The following is a 15,044-nucleotide window of genomic DNA, read 5'->3' on the forward strand; positions in this document are numbered from 1 at the left end:
GGGCATCCGCTGGGGCAGCCGAGCATCGCCAACACTCAGCGGACACAGACGGAAAGATCCTGGCCAGGCGGGCAGGCGTATAATACACTCTGTGGAGAAATTTAAATTGGATGAACTTATCTCTAGCCGCCACCAGGTGTTTAAAAGGATCTGTCCACAAGTCATCCCAGTCGTCCCCCTGCAAGTCAGGAATATCCTCCGTCCAGCGCTGCTTGCAGCGCACAATCCCCGGAGGGGTGAGGCGGAACAGTTCCTTGTAGACAGTAGACAGTGTTTTACTAAGGTCAGGGTTAGTCAAACCTATGGTCTTTTTGACAGAATGCACTCTCTGTCCTTCAGAGTCCCTTACCACCAGAAACTGTCTTTCCTTTCCCTTGCTCCCGCCCCTACTTGAGGAGTTCTTCCCCTGGCATCTAGGGGCGTCGCTCTGCTCCAGCAATGTTGTCCCTGACTGGTTTCCCCAACATCACGCATCAGGGCGTATTTATTGGGGTGCTCCAGCCCAGGATCGGCCTCCTGGCATTTTTCCCTTCAACCCTTCCTGTCACCCAACTACTCTGCTTTGATGCCTGCACCCTTGTATCTCCGCCCTCCTCTGTGTAGGCCCCTGTCTGTACCTGGATACGTTCCCAGCTCTCCTTCACTATGGAGATTCTTTTCATTGTTGCCAGTTGCTTCCCTAGATTCAGGCCCTAGATACTGGTATGGACTGGGCAATGTGTTAGAATCTATACTGGTATGGACTGGGTAATGTGTTAGGATCTATACTGGTATGGACTGTGTAATGTGTTAGGATCTATACTGGTATGGACTGGGTAATTCGTTAGAATCTATACTGGTATGGACTGGGTAATTAGTTAGAATCTATACTGGTATGGACTGGGTAATCCGTTAGGATCTTTACTGGTATGGACTGGGTAATGTGTTAGGATCTTTACTGGTATGGACTGGGTAATGTGTTAGGATCTATACTGGTATGGACTGGGTAATGTGTTAGGATCTATACTGGTATGGACTGGGTAATGTGTTAGGAAGGAAAGGATGCCACATAGTTTGATGGAAATTAAAATTATCACCCTACAGAGGGCTGAACTCAAAGACACCCCGAAAATCAAAGTGAAAAAATGATGCAGCAGGCGAGTCCATTTTGGTGAAATGTCATTGCAGGACCTCAGAATGGTCCTCAGTAGTGTGTATGGCCCCCATGTGCTTGTATGCATGCCTGACAACGTCGGGACATTCTCCTAATGAGACGACGGATGGTGTCCTGGGGTATTTCCTCCCAGATCTGGACCAGGGAATTACTGAGCTCCTGAACCGACTGTGGTGTAACCTGGGGGCATCGGATGGACTGAAACAGAATGGGTCTGACAATGGGTCCAAGGATTTCATCCCAATACCTAATGGCAGTCAGGGTGATATTGTCTAGCATGTAGAGGTCTGTGCGTCCCTCCATGGAGACGCCTCCCCAGACCATCACTGACCCCCCACCCAACCGGTCATGCTGAACGATGTTACAGGCAGCATAATGTTCTCCACGGCTTCTCCAGACCCTTTCACGTCTGTCACATGTGCTCAGGGTGAACCTGCTCTCATCTGTGAAAAGCACAGGGTGCCAGTGGTGGAGCTGCCAATTCTGGTGTTCAATGGCAAATGCCAATCGAGCTCCACGGTGCCGGGCAGTGAGCACAGCGCCCACTAGAGGACATCGGGCCCTCAGGCCACCCTCATGAAGTCTGTTTCTGATTGTTTGGTCAGAGACATTCACACCAGTGTCCTGCTGGAGGTCATTTTGTAGGGCTCTGGCAGTGCTCATCCTGGTCCTCCTTGCACAAAGGAGCAGATACCGGTCCTGCTGATGGGTTAAGGACCTTCTACGGCCCTGTCCAGCTCTCCTAGAGTAACTGCCTGTCTCCTGGAATCTCCTCCATGCTCCTGAGACTGTGCTGGGAGACACAGCAAACCTTCTGGCAATGGGAGGTATTGATGTGCCATCCTGGAGGAGTTGGACTGCCTGTGCAACCTCTATAGGGTCCAGGTATGGCCTCATGCTACCAATAGTGACACTGACCCCAGCCAAATGCAAAACTAGTGACAAACACTCAGAAAAGATGAGTAGGGAAAATGTCAGTGGCCTCCACCTGTAAAACCATTCCTGTTTTGGAGGTCGTCTCATTGTTGCCCATCTAGTGCACCTGTTGGCAACAACCCCCTCTGCTACTTGACTGACCAGATGAATATCCCAGGAGTTTCCCTGACTTGATGCTATACTCTGATTATAAAGTGTTGAGCAGTGTATATGAGTGTGGAAAACTCTTGGTAATTTTTCTTGTCTTCTGACAGACGGACTCTGTGGTGGGAATAGAAGGACATCGGAGGAAGATGTGACTACAGAAGATAATGACATGGCATCTTCTCCAGAAGTAAATCCTGTTCCTCATAATATACATGACAGACCTCACCATTGGAGGAGATCATTGGAATCTCCTGATACTTCACATAGTCCTCTAATATCTGACAGTGCCGACGGGTGTGGGAAACCATCTCATCTCAGGGAATCTTCTTTATACCATACAGGGGAGAATTCATTGTCATGTTCAGAGTGCGGGAAATGTTTTAGTCACAAAGGAAACCTTCTTCAGCACCAGAAAATTCACACAGGGGAGCGACCTTTTTCATGTTCAGAGTGCGGGAAATGTTTTAGTCACAAAGGAAACCTTCTTCAGCACCAGAGAATACACACAGGTGACCTTCCCTATTCATGTTCAGAGTGCGGGAAATGTTTTAGTCACAAAACATACCTTCTTAGGCACCAGAGAATACACACAGGGGAGCGACCTTTTTCATGTTCAGAGTGCGGGAAATGTTTTAGTCACAAAACATACCTTCTTAGGCACCAGAGAATACACACAGGGGAGCGACCTTTTTCATGTTCAGAGTGTGGGAAATGTTTCAATCAAAAAGAATCCCTTCTTAGCCATCAGACAATACACACAGGAGACCTTCCCTATTCATGTTCAGAGTGCGGGAAATGTTTCAATAAAAAAGTATCCTTTCTTAGCCATCAGAGAATACACACAGGTGAGCGTCCCTATTCATGTTCAGAGTGCGGGAAATGTTTTCATGATAAAGTAGTTCTTATTAGGCATCAGAGAATACACACAGCTGAGCTTCCCTATTCATGTTCAGAGTGTGGGAAATGTTTTAGCCAAAAAGGATACCTTCTTCAGCACCAGAGAATTCACACAGGTGAGCGTCCCTATTCATGTTCAGAGTGCGGGAAATGTTTCAATCACAAAGGAAACCTTCTTAGTCATCAGAGAATACACACAGGTGAGCATGCCTATTCATGTTCAGAGTGCGGGAAATGTTTTAATAAAAAAGGAAACCTTCTTAGCCATCAGAGAATACACACAGGTGAGCTTCCCTATTCATGTTCAGAGTCCCAATTTTAATAAAAGAGGAAACCTTCTTAGCCATCAGAGAATACACACAGGTGAGCGTCACTATTCATGTTCAGAGTACGGGAAATGTTTTTATAATAAAGGAACCCTTGTTCGCCATCAGAGAATACACACAGGTGAGCTTACCTGTTAATGTTCAGAGTGCGGGAAATGTTTTAGCTCCTTCAGGACCAAGCCCATTTCTGACTTAAGTGGTTTACAAGTTAAAATCAATATTTTAGCTAGAAAATGACTTTAAACCCCCAAACAATAAATATATTTTTTAGCAAAGACTCTGGAGAATAAAATTGCGGTCGTTGCAATATTTTTTTGTCACGCGGTATTTGCGCAGTGGTATTTCCAACGCCTTTTTTTGGGGAAGAATTACATTTTGCCGCGTTTAAAAATAAGTAAACAGTAAAGTTCTCCCAATTTTTCTGTATAATGTGAAAGATGAGGTCACGCCGAGTAAATAGATACCTAACATGTTCCGGTATAAAATTGCGCAGAGCCGTTTAGATGAATTGCGGTTTATATGGAATAGAGAAGTGAGAGATAATACTAGGAAGGCCCCTCCTACACATAGCAGATAGATCCCGCCTACCGCGTGTGTCTGTGGGGAGCGTTTGATGGTGAGAAGTGGGAATTGATGTTTTCTCCTCTCACACAGATCGGATTGGGGGAAGATTTATCTTCTAATGGATTTCCTCCATATATTCCGCCCCGTCACCTCAACTCAAACTTCTCCACTTCCCGACCACGTGCCGCCTTTTTACTCTCCCAGGCAAACCCATGTAGGTCTACGTCAGACGCTTGGAGGCAGCTAGGGGGCGAGCGCTTGCCGCCGGAACACTCCCACCCCCGCTCATCAGCAGGGAAGCCAATGCGTGGGTCAGGCAGCTCCGATTGCCTCTGGTCACCCGTGATCGTTCCCCGCTGAGAGAGATGAATGGTCGGATGTTAACTTCTTCCCATCCGCGCTACAGCCTATATACGGCTGCAGCGCGGACTTGAATTTTCGGGAGGCCGTATTTATACGGCCTCCCAGAAACAGTCTCCCCTCGCGCTCCCGCGAGCGCGCATCAGGGAAAATCTGTGTCGGCCGTGTCCCTTGGACACAGCCGATCACAGATCGTGGTGAATGGCCAATCACAGCGGCCATTCACCACGTGATCGGACCGTCCAATGAGAGATGATCTCATATGTAAACATATGAGATCATCTCTCATCACCAGCGCGCCTTCCTCACACGGAGCCTGCAGTGTGAGGAAGGAGGGGGAGCCTCACAGCGCCAGGGACACAGAAGAAATGTAATCAGGGCACCGATCACCAGTGCCCTGATTACTAGAGGTAAAAAAAACACACACAGTGCCCGCCATCAGTGCCCCCCATCAATGCCCACAATCAGTGCCCATAGTGCTGTCAGTCAGTGCCCATCAGTGCCTGCTCATCTAGGCACTGATGAGCACTGACTGGCAGCACTATGGGCACTGAGTGTGGGCACTGAAGGTGCTGCCCATCAGTGCTTATCAGTGCCACCCGTCAGTGTCCATCAGTGCCATCCGCCAGTGCCCATGAGTGCCTCCCGTCACTGCCGCCTCTCAGTGCCCAGCAGTGCCACCTCTCAGTGCCCCCTCTGTGCTCATCAGTGCCACCTATCAGTGCTCATCAGTGCGGCATATTAGTACCTCCTCATCAGTGCCCATAAGTGCCACCTCATCTGTGCCCATAAGTGCCACCTCATCTGTGCCCATCAGTGCAGCCTATCAGTGCCCATCAGTGCCGACTCATCAGCGCACATCAGTGAAGGAGAAAAATTTATTTTCAAAATTTACTCGCAGAAAATAAGAAAAACTTTTTTTTTTTTCAAAATTTTCTGTCTTTTTTCTTTTTTTTTGTAAAAAATAAAAAACTCAGAGATGATTAAATACCACCAAAATAAAGCTCTATTTGTGTGAAAAAAAATGATAAAAATTTCATATGGGCACAGTGTAGCATGACCGCGCAATTGTCATTCAAAGTGTGAGAGCGCTGAAAGCTAAAAATTGGTCTGGATGGAAAGGGGGTTTAAGTGCACAGTAGGCAAGTGGTTAAACACATCTGACCGTTCTTCTCCCTGGAATGATCACAGAGCGCCTTCTATATAGGATCACAGGTCTCTATGGTCATTTCACAAGCCACGCCCCCCCCACAGTTAGAATCACTCCCCTAGGTACACATTTAACACCTTTTAATCACCCACAGTATTAACCCCTTCCCTGCCAGTGTCATTAGTACAGTGATAGTGCCTATTTTTAGCACTGATTACTGTAGTAATGTCACTGCTCCCCCCCAAAAATGTCAGTTAGGGGTCCGATCTGTCCGCCGCAATGTCGCATTCCCGCTAAATATCGCAGATCGCCATCATTACTAGTAAGAAAAAAAAATATATACAATAAAAATGACATAAATCTCTCCCCTAGTTAGTAGACGCAAAAACTTTTGCGCAAACCAATTAAAATACGCTTATTGCGATTTTTTTTTGTGTTTTTTTTTTTTTGTTTTTCCAAAAATAAGTAGCCGAAAACAAATTGGCCTAAAATATTAAAAACTTTAGATTTTTTTTTTTTGGAAATGTTATATAGCATAATGTGAAAAATATTGGGATTTTTTTTCAGAATTGTCGCTCATTTTTTTGTTTATTGCGCAATCGCACAGGGGATCAAATACCACCAAAAGAAAGCTCTGTTTGTGGGGGAAAAAGGACATCAATTTTATTTGGGTACAGCGTCACACGACCGCGCAATTGTCCGTTAAAATAACGCAGTGCCAATTTGAAAAAAGTGGCCGGGTCATTAAAGGGGGAAATCCTTCCGGCCCAGAAGAGGTGAAGATCCCAACTTGTTTTGTCCTAATCGTTTATGGAAGAAATTCTCTTTCTTTCATTCTTTTTCCTATTTGCACGGCTACGCCATTCTTTTTTTTTTTCTATTGTATAGCCTCACTCTAAATCCTCAATAAAATTTATAATTGGAAAAAAAGAAAAAAGAAAATTGCGCAAACTACCAATATCAAAAAAAATCTCCATAGGCGACGCTTTAGACATTTTTAGCGGTTACCAGTTAAGAGTTACAGAGGAGATCTTTTTATTTAATTATTTCTCTCACTCTGGCGATCGCGGTGATACCTCACATGTGTGGTTTGAACGCTGTTTTCATTTGCGGGCGCGACTTACGTATGCGTTTTCTTTCGCGTGCGAGGTCACGGCGATGGGGCGCTTTAAAGTTTTAGTTTCCTACTCACTTTATTTAACTTTAATTTTAGCACAGTTGTAAAAAAAAAAAATAATCTGATGACTTTTATTGGTGTGAGAAGGAATGTAAACATCCCTTGTGACAGTAATAGGCAGTGACAGGTACTCTTTATGGAGGGATCGGGGGGAGGGGGGAATGTGACAGTAATAGGCAGTGACAGGTACTCTTTATGGAGGGATCGGGGGGAGGGGGGAATGTGACAGTAATAGGCAGTGACAGGTACTCTTTATGGAGGGATCAGAGGGAGGGGGGGAATGTGACAGTAATAGGCAGTGACAGGTACTCTTTATGGAGGGATCGGGGGGAGGGGGGAATGTGACAGTAATAGGCAGTGACAGGTACTCTTTATGGAGGGATCGGGGGTCTAAAAGACCCCAAACCCCTCCCCCGTACTTCACTCTATTCAATATGCTGAAATCTGCATTTTTGAATAGTGACAGATGTTTGAATTTGGCGCCGTCGTGACGTCGAATTACCCGGACTTGATGTCATGCCGCCGCTTCCGGGTTACTACTTCCGAGACCCGATTGGAGCTGTGAAAACCACCACAGTCCACTCGGGGTTGGTTTACACCCGCTTCGCCCTCTGACCCGCTGTGGGGTTGGCAGGCAGCTGGGGGCCCTTATGTTAACTCTGTAAAGCCAACGCCAGTACGCCGCAACCGTATGCATCGGGGCTGTTGCTGTACAACCCAATTAATTTGAATAGCTTTGCCCAATGTGACCGGGGGGTGTGAGGTTTGCAGCAGCCGCAAATTGCAGTGCAGTTTGTACCGCCCCATCCGGCTGCCATTTAAGCTTAAGGAGGTGGAAAAATCGTGACTCAAATGTCTACCTTTACCGATCCCTCCCCACATGAGGCAGGAAATCATGACAAGACATGGGGCAACAAGTGGGCAAGCATTACATTATAGGGGGCAAGAGATGGACAATTGAGGCAGGTGATCATTCATGACAATACATGAGGCAATAGACGGGCAATACACAAGGCAACAAGTGGGCAATCATTACAATACATGGCCTATTATGCAACTGCATGAGGACCCAACAGGAAATGCTTTATTCTTTTTGTGTTCTACTTATAAATATGTATATAGATCTAACCTACTGGATGGAAAAATATCACTGTAACATGCATTAACCCACAGCAGCCAATCAGGATTTATCTTTCACTGGTGAACCTTTTTTATTGATTGCTTCATGTTGTTGCTCCTTTTTGATTTATTGAAGTAGCCGACCTTTTAGTCTTTTATTGGTCCAACCAATGTATGATTATTAATACATTTGACACATTTGTTAATTCTATTATAAAAGATTTAAGCTTTATTTTATTCATATCATTACTGTGTGGTAATCGCTTATTCTGATCTTGTACAATAAAAACTCTTCGTACAATATTCTGTGCCGAGTCTTCTTTTTTACCAATGATTAGATGATCGGTGATTGGAATGTGATCAGTTCATAGAGAGTCATCCATTGGGGTTTTATTAGTGAGATGGAGAGTGGAGAAGGCACCACATTGACAGCCATTGGAGGCCCTTTCTAAAGCCCTAAACTTTTTGGCAACCTGTCTATGACATTAGTCTTCCAAACTCTATCTTACTGAGCTAAGGCCAGAAGAGTTCCAGGAGTTCTTCTCTGTCCACAGCATATAAGTGCGATAACAGGCGAAATCTCGTAGCAGCTCTGGGCCTAGCCGGTTTGACACACATCCCTTGCCTGGCGCATGTGCTGAATTTGGTGGTGCAGAGGTTCCTTAGAAATCACCTCGATATGTCAGAGCTGTTGCAGAAAGTGCGGGCCGTCTGTGCGCACTTTCGGCATTCTCACCCTGCTGCTGCTCGCCTGCCAGCGCTGCAGCGTAACTTCGGCCTTCCCGCTCACCGTCTCATATGTGACATGCCCACAAGGTGGAACTCCACCTTGCACATGCTGGCCAGACTGTGCGAGCAGAAGCAGGCCATAGTGGAGTTTCAGCTGCAGCACGCACTCATGAGTCGCTCTGCGGAACAGCACCACTTCTCCACCAGTAACTGGGCCTCCATGTGAGACCTGTGTGCCTTGTTGTGATGTAACATATGCAGACTAGGCCGCATGTAATATTTTTTTCCCTAAATGGGTGTTTATTGAATAGCGGAAAAGAACAACAGTATCTAACGAGTGTATCTCACAGTAAAATATGCAGACTAAGCCGCAATGTAATATTTTTTCCCTAAATGGGTGTTTATTGAATAGCGGACTAGAACAACAGTATACAACGGGTGTATCTCACACGTACAGATACAGACTAGGCCGCAATTTAATATTTTTTCCCTAAATGGGTGTTTATTGAATAGCGGACTAGAACAACAGTATCCAACGAGTGTATCTCACACGTACAGATACAGACTAGGCCGCAATTTAATATCTTTCTGTCCCCTAAATGTTTTTTTTTTTATTGCAGTGCGCAATACAACAGTATGCAATGGGTTTATCTCACTGTAACATATGCGGACAGGGCCGCAATCAACTTTTTTTTGCCCCTAAATAGTTTTTTTTTTACTGCAAGGCACAATACAACAGTATGCAATGGGTGTATGTCACTGTAAAACATGCAGACAGGGCCGCAAGTAACTTTTTTTGCCCCTAAATAGTTTTTTTTTTTGCAAGGCGCAATACAACAGTATGCAATGGGTGTATCTCACTGTAACATATGCAGACAGGGCCGCAATCAACTTTTTTTGCCCCTAAATGTTTTTTTTTTATTGCAGAGGGCAATACAACAGTATGCAATGGGTGTATGTCACTGTAACGTATGAATGAAAAACTGAAAAATAATATTCCCCTTAATTGGTGCTTGTTGAATAGCAGATTTGAAATGCAGTGTCTGTCTAAACAGTAAAATATGAAGGGAAAAAGTTTTTTTCTTTTTAAAATGCAGATTAAGCAGACATATATGTACTCAGCTTGCAGGAAATGCCCGCTACACACCGCACGCCTAACAGGTTGGATACTGTTGTTGTTCTATTCCGCTATTGAATAAAAAAAAAAAAAAGATTTGAATGAAAAAACTGAAAAATATTTTTTTTTCCCTAAATACTGAAAAAGAATTATTTCCCCCTCACATTGGTGCTTTTTGAAGAGCAGGTTAGAAAAGCAATGTCTGTCTAAAGACTGTATTTCAAAGCAAAATATGAAGGAAAATTTTTTTTTTCTTTTTAAAATGCAGATTAAGCACACACATATGCACTGAGGTTGCATGAAATGTGCAGCACCGCACGCCGCCCACCTAACACACTGATAAAAGTTTTTTTTCTCCTTTCTCCTCCTCACTTGGCTCAGGTCAGGGCATAAAGATTGTGCACTGCACCCCCACACAATACAATCAATGTAGATCGCTGTCTGATTAAAGCAGATTGTTCCTATCCTATGCTTTCCTTACAAGTAATCTCTCCAGCCTGGCCCTACAGTAAACTCCTATCTCTCCCTCCGGGCAAAAAGAACGTGCACTGCACCCCCACACAATACAATCAATGTAGATCGCTGTATGATAAAGCAGATCAGTGGCATCTGATGGCAACTAGGGAATGGGGGGGAGGGTACAGATGTAGAATTAGCCAGTGGAAAGCAAGTTTCAGAGGGCAGAAATGGGGGCATTAGCGGTAGGGTGTTCGGAGCCCCTATACCCAGGGTGGGTACGGGGAAAAATCAAGAGAGCAGCCTAAAAACATCAAAATTACGAGGCTTATATACCAATGCCAGAAGCCTGGCCAACAAGATGGGAGAGCTGGAGCTGCTGATGTTTGAGGAGGACTTAGATTTTGTGGGGATAACTGAGACTTGGTTTGACAGCTCTCATGACTGGATGGCGACCATTCAGGGGTATTCCCTTTATCGCAGAGATAGAGAGGGTAAAAAAGGGGGAGGGGTATGTTTGTATATTAAGAACAGTATACAGGTAAATATGAGGGATGATATTAATAATGGAGCTATGGACGAGGCAGAATCCCTATGGGTAGAGCTTCAAAGGAAAGGCACGGTGGGGAAGGTAATATTGGGCGTATGCTATAGGCCCCCAAACCAGAGGGAGGAGGGTGAGGTGGACCTCATGTTACAGATAGGATTGGCAGCAAGGATGGGAAATGTCATTATAATGGGGGACTTTAATTATCCTGATATAGACTGGGCAGAAGGAACCGCGCATTCAGCCAAGGCTCGGCAGTTCCTAAATGTTTTGCAGGACAATTTCATGGGTCAGATGGTGAATGCACCGACAAGAAACAATGCGGTACTTGACCTACTGATTACCAACAATACAGACCTGCTCACGGATATAGAAATACGGGACAACTTAGGGAACAGTGACCATAGGTCAATTGGTTTCAGTATTAATTACAGTAATAGGATACACAAGGGTAATATAAGGACACTGAATTTCAAAAGAGCCAATTTCCCTAAACTGCGCTCACTGCTAGAAAATATCAAATGGGATAGAACCCTGGGAACAAAGAACACGGAGGAAAAATGGGAGTGCTTCAAGAGCATACTTAACAAGGGGGTGGGCCAGTGCATTCCACTGGGAAATAAATTTAAAAGAGCAAAACTAAACCCTGGGTGGCTAAACTCCAACATAAAAATGTATATTAGAGCTAAAGAAAAGGCCTTCAAAAAATACAAGACTGAGGGGTCATTGGCAGCATTTAAGCACTACAAAGAGTGTAATAAGAAATGTAAAGATGAAATCAGGGCGGCTAAAATAGAACACGAGAGACATATAGCGGAGGAGAGTAAAAAGAACCCCAAGAAATTCTTTAAGTATATAAACAGTAAGAAAGCCAGGCCAGAGCACATTGGCCCCATAAAAGATGATAAAGGAAAAATGGCCACTGAGGACAGAGAAAAGGCGGAAGTGTTAAATAATTTCTTTTCTTCAGTCTTCACAAAGGAATCGGGGGGCTACATGAACACCGCTTGTAAGGCCGAACTAAATAATACACCTCAGGAAGTGCCGCCATGGCTAACAGAGGATAGACTTAGAGCTAAACTAGAGAAACTTAAAATAAATAAATCCCCGGGACCGGATGGCTTGCACCCAAGGGTTCTGAATGAGCTCAGTCAGGTGATTGCCAGACCATTATTCTTGATCTTTAAGGATAGTTTACAGACAGGTATGGTGCCAGCTGATTGGAAAAAAGCCAACGTGGTACCAATATTTAAAAAGGGGCCGAGATATATCCCGGGTAACTATAGGCCGGTCAGCCTAACATCTGTAGTCTGCAAAATTTTGGAGGGGATGATAAGGGACCACATACAAGACTTTAGTAATGAAAACGGTATTATAAGTAGTAATCAGCATGGATTCATGAAAAATCGTTCATGCCAAACCAATCTATTAACCTTCTACGATGAAGTGAGCTGCCACTTAGATAAAGGTAAGCCTGTGGATGTGGTGTATCTGGACTTTGCAAAGGCCTTTGACACCGTTCCCCACAAACGCTTACTGTACAAACTAAGGAAGGTAGGTATGGACCATAAGGTGAGTACCTGGATAGAGAACTGGCTCCAGGGGAGAGTACAGAGGGTGGTGATTAATGGGGAGTACTCGGATTGGGTGGGTGTGGAAAGTGGGGTCCCCCAGGGTTCTGTCCTGGGACCAATCCTGTTTAATTTATTCATAAATGATCTAGAGGAGGGGATATCTAGTACAATCTCAGTATTTGCAGATGATACTAAATTAGGCATGCCAATATCTTCTATGCAGGATGTGGAAATCTTGCAAGCAGACCTGAACAAAATAACGGGGTGGGCAACTACATGGCAGATGAGATTTAATGTAGAAAAATGTAAAGTAATGCACTTGGGGGCCAGAAACCAGAAAGCAAGCTACTCACTAGGGGGGGAACCTCTGGGTGAGTCTAGGATGGAAAGGGACCTGGGGGTACTGGTAGACAACAGGCTTGGAAGTGGCATGCAATGCCAAGCCGCTGCAAGCAAAGCCAACAGAATACTGGGTTGTATAAAAAAGGGGATTCACTCCAGAAATAAAGAGATTATTCTTCCACTCTACAAGACTCTGGTCCGGCCACATCTGGAGTATGCTGTCCAGTTCTGGGCACCGGTCCTCAGGAAGGATGTGCTGGAACTGGAGAAAGTCCAGAGAAGGGCAACAAAAATAATTAGGGGAATGGAGGACATCGGCTATGAGGAAAGACTACAAGCACTGAACCTATTCTCTCTGGAGAAGAGACGCTTGAGGGGGGATATGATATCAATGTACAAATACTGTACTGGCGACCCGAGCATAAGGAACAAACTATTTAGAGTAAGGGAATACAATAAGACACGTGGCCACTCACTAAAACTAGAGGAAAGGCGGTTTAACCTTAAAGTGCGTAAGGGGTTCTTCACTGTAAGAGCGGTAAGGATGTGGAATTCTCTTCCGCAAGCAGTCGTATCAGCGGGGAGCATTGATAGTTTCAAAAAACTATTGGATGGACACCTTAAAGACCACAACATACAGGGGTATACAATGTACGGCTAAAAGCAAACACACACACATAGGTTGAACTGGATGGACTTGTGTCTTTTTTCAGCCTCACTAACTATGTAACTATGTAACTATATCTGGTGCTCAACATTTTTGGGGGGCGCAAAAAGAAAAATGTAATAGGTATTGATTTGCGGTAAAAAATTATGTGACTTTGACGTCACACAAGTGTGAAAGGGGCCTTCAGTAATCAAGGAACAGTGCCTTGAAAAGTATTCATAGTCACCCCTTGAAATAATCCACATTTTGTCATGTTATCTTCCAACCAAAAACGTAAATGTATTTTATGTGATAGACCGGCACAAAATTGTGAAGTGGAAGGAAAATGGAAGAAAAATGACAATTGGATTGCTTTCAACATTTTATTAACAAAATTCACAAACCTGAAACAAGAAAACCAAACCACAAAAAGTCACCAGGTACTATTTGAAAATAAATTTTGCTCTTCTTTCCTTTTGGCATGCAAATTTTTCTATCACCTTCTGGTTGAAATCTGTAATTTCTGTCACCAGTCTCTTTTCCATTGACAGCATGGCCAATGCATTCAACCTCTCCTGGGTCATGGTGTTCCTCAGAAAAGTTTTTATTCTTTTCAGGGTTGAGAAGCACCTCTCAGCCTCTGCTGTGGTCATGGGTGTGGTGATGAGAATCTTCAGGAGAGTGACAGTCTCTCCAAAGACTTCTTTAAGATTGTTCTCCACAAGCAGCTGGAATAGGTCCACAGCACCATGGCAGGTTCGAAATTCCTCCTTGGAGTAGATGAGACTAAGCTCTGTTCTTAACTTACTCCCATCGAGTACAGGATAGGTCTTCACAGTTGTGCTCAGGGCCTCCTTTGGAAATTCCCTTGCATACTGTTTAAACTTGTTCTCTTGAAGCAGGGTGGCACTAACCAGGTGGTTTGTGAAGGAGAAGCGCTCCATGGTGTGTAGGAGGATGGTATCACAGACCTATCGAGAATGATAAAAAAACAAGATTAGGTACTGGTGACAAAATGTCAATGTCATGCGTTAGCTCTCTGAGCATCAGAAATGCATGAAGCTTAACATATGTACTCAGAATGCCTTGGGCATTTGTATGGAATGCTGAGAAATTATGATTTTAAAAAGCACTTGTTAAAATGTTCAGTTTTAAGTTATTATAAAGGAAGATAATTTTCAGTGTTTTTGAATCCAGAATTTCTCAGAACTCCATACACATGAACAGGACATTCTAAGTAAATGTTTATAAGTTGTATGCATTTCTGATGGTCTGGGAGCTATGAAGGCTGTAATACCAATGTTGTCCACTAGAGGAAAAAAACAAACAACAAATTCTTATAGATCACATCATTTTTATTGTAAGAAAAATATTTTTCTTTCCAATCTTAAAGAGGGAGCTATCAAAAAAAAACAAATACTTTCTACAAATAAAAACTAACCTCGGTTGCAATAAGTTTATGGGCTTCTGGATTAAGCGAGCACCACCTCTTCGGTTGAGAACCACCTTCACTGATTTGGCCAACCAGGTAATGGAGAGAATCTCTGAAAAATGTAGAAGAAGTAATAATAATTGAAACAACAACAACAACAACAAGGAAAAGGATGAATAAAGCTGCTACCTGATCTTCTGTATGCTCTGCTGGAACTGCTGGATGCTCCCCTTAATGTGGACTGAATCTATGTCCTTCCGCTGGAGTTTGGCATAGAGGAAGTCCACATGTAGCATGATGTTGTGGAAAAGGGTCAGAAAAAATCGAAAATCCTGATCCTCCAGCAGCATGGCAAAGCCTCTTGCCTCTCTG

At 44.1% G+C, this 15,044-nt stretch overlaps 1 protein-coding gene and 1 pseudogene across 2 annotated transcripts in view; one reads left to right on the plus strand and one right to left on the minus strand.

Annotated features, from left to right (window-relative positions):
- The window catches only part of LOC309549784, a 41,634-nt pseudogene extending 38,037 nt beyond the window's left edge, over nucleotides 1-3,597 (plus strand). Inside the window, exon 3 of the transcript in view lies at nucleotides 2,577-3,597. The product of the transcript in view is annotated as an uncharacterized misc_RNA (transcript). The remainder of the gene's footprint in view (nucleotides 1-2,576) is intronic.
- The window catches only part of LOC309550248 (uncharacterized protein), a gene marked incomplete at its 3' end in the record, with an annotated part of 251,308 nt that overhangs the window by 72,235 nt on the left and 164,029 nt on the right, over nucleotides 1-15,044 (minus strand). The gene's annotated exons all lie outside the window — the stretch shown is intronic.

This window comes from Pelophylax lessonae (assembly GCF_965119305.1).
Source record: "Pelophylax lessonae genome assembly, chromosome: 3".
Taxonomy (NCBI): domain Eukaryota; kingdom Metazoa; phylum Chordata; class Amphibia; order Anura; family Ranidae; genus Pelophylax; species Pelophylax lessonae.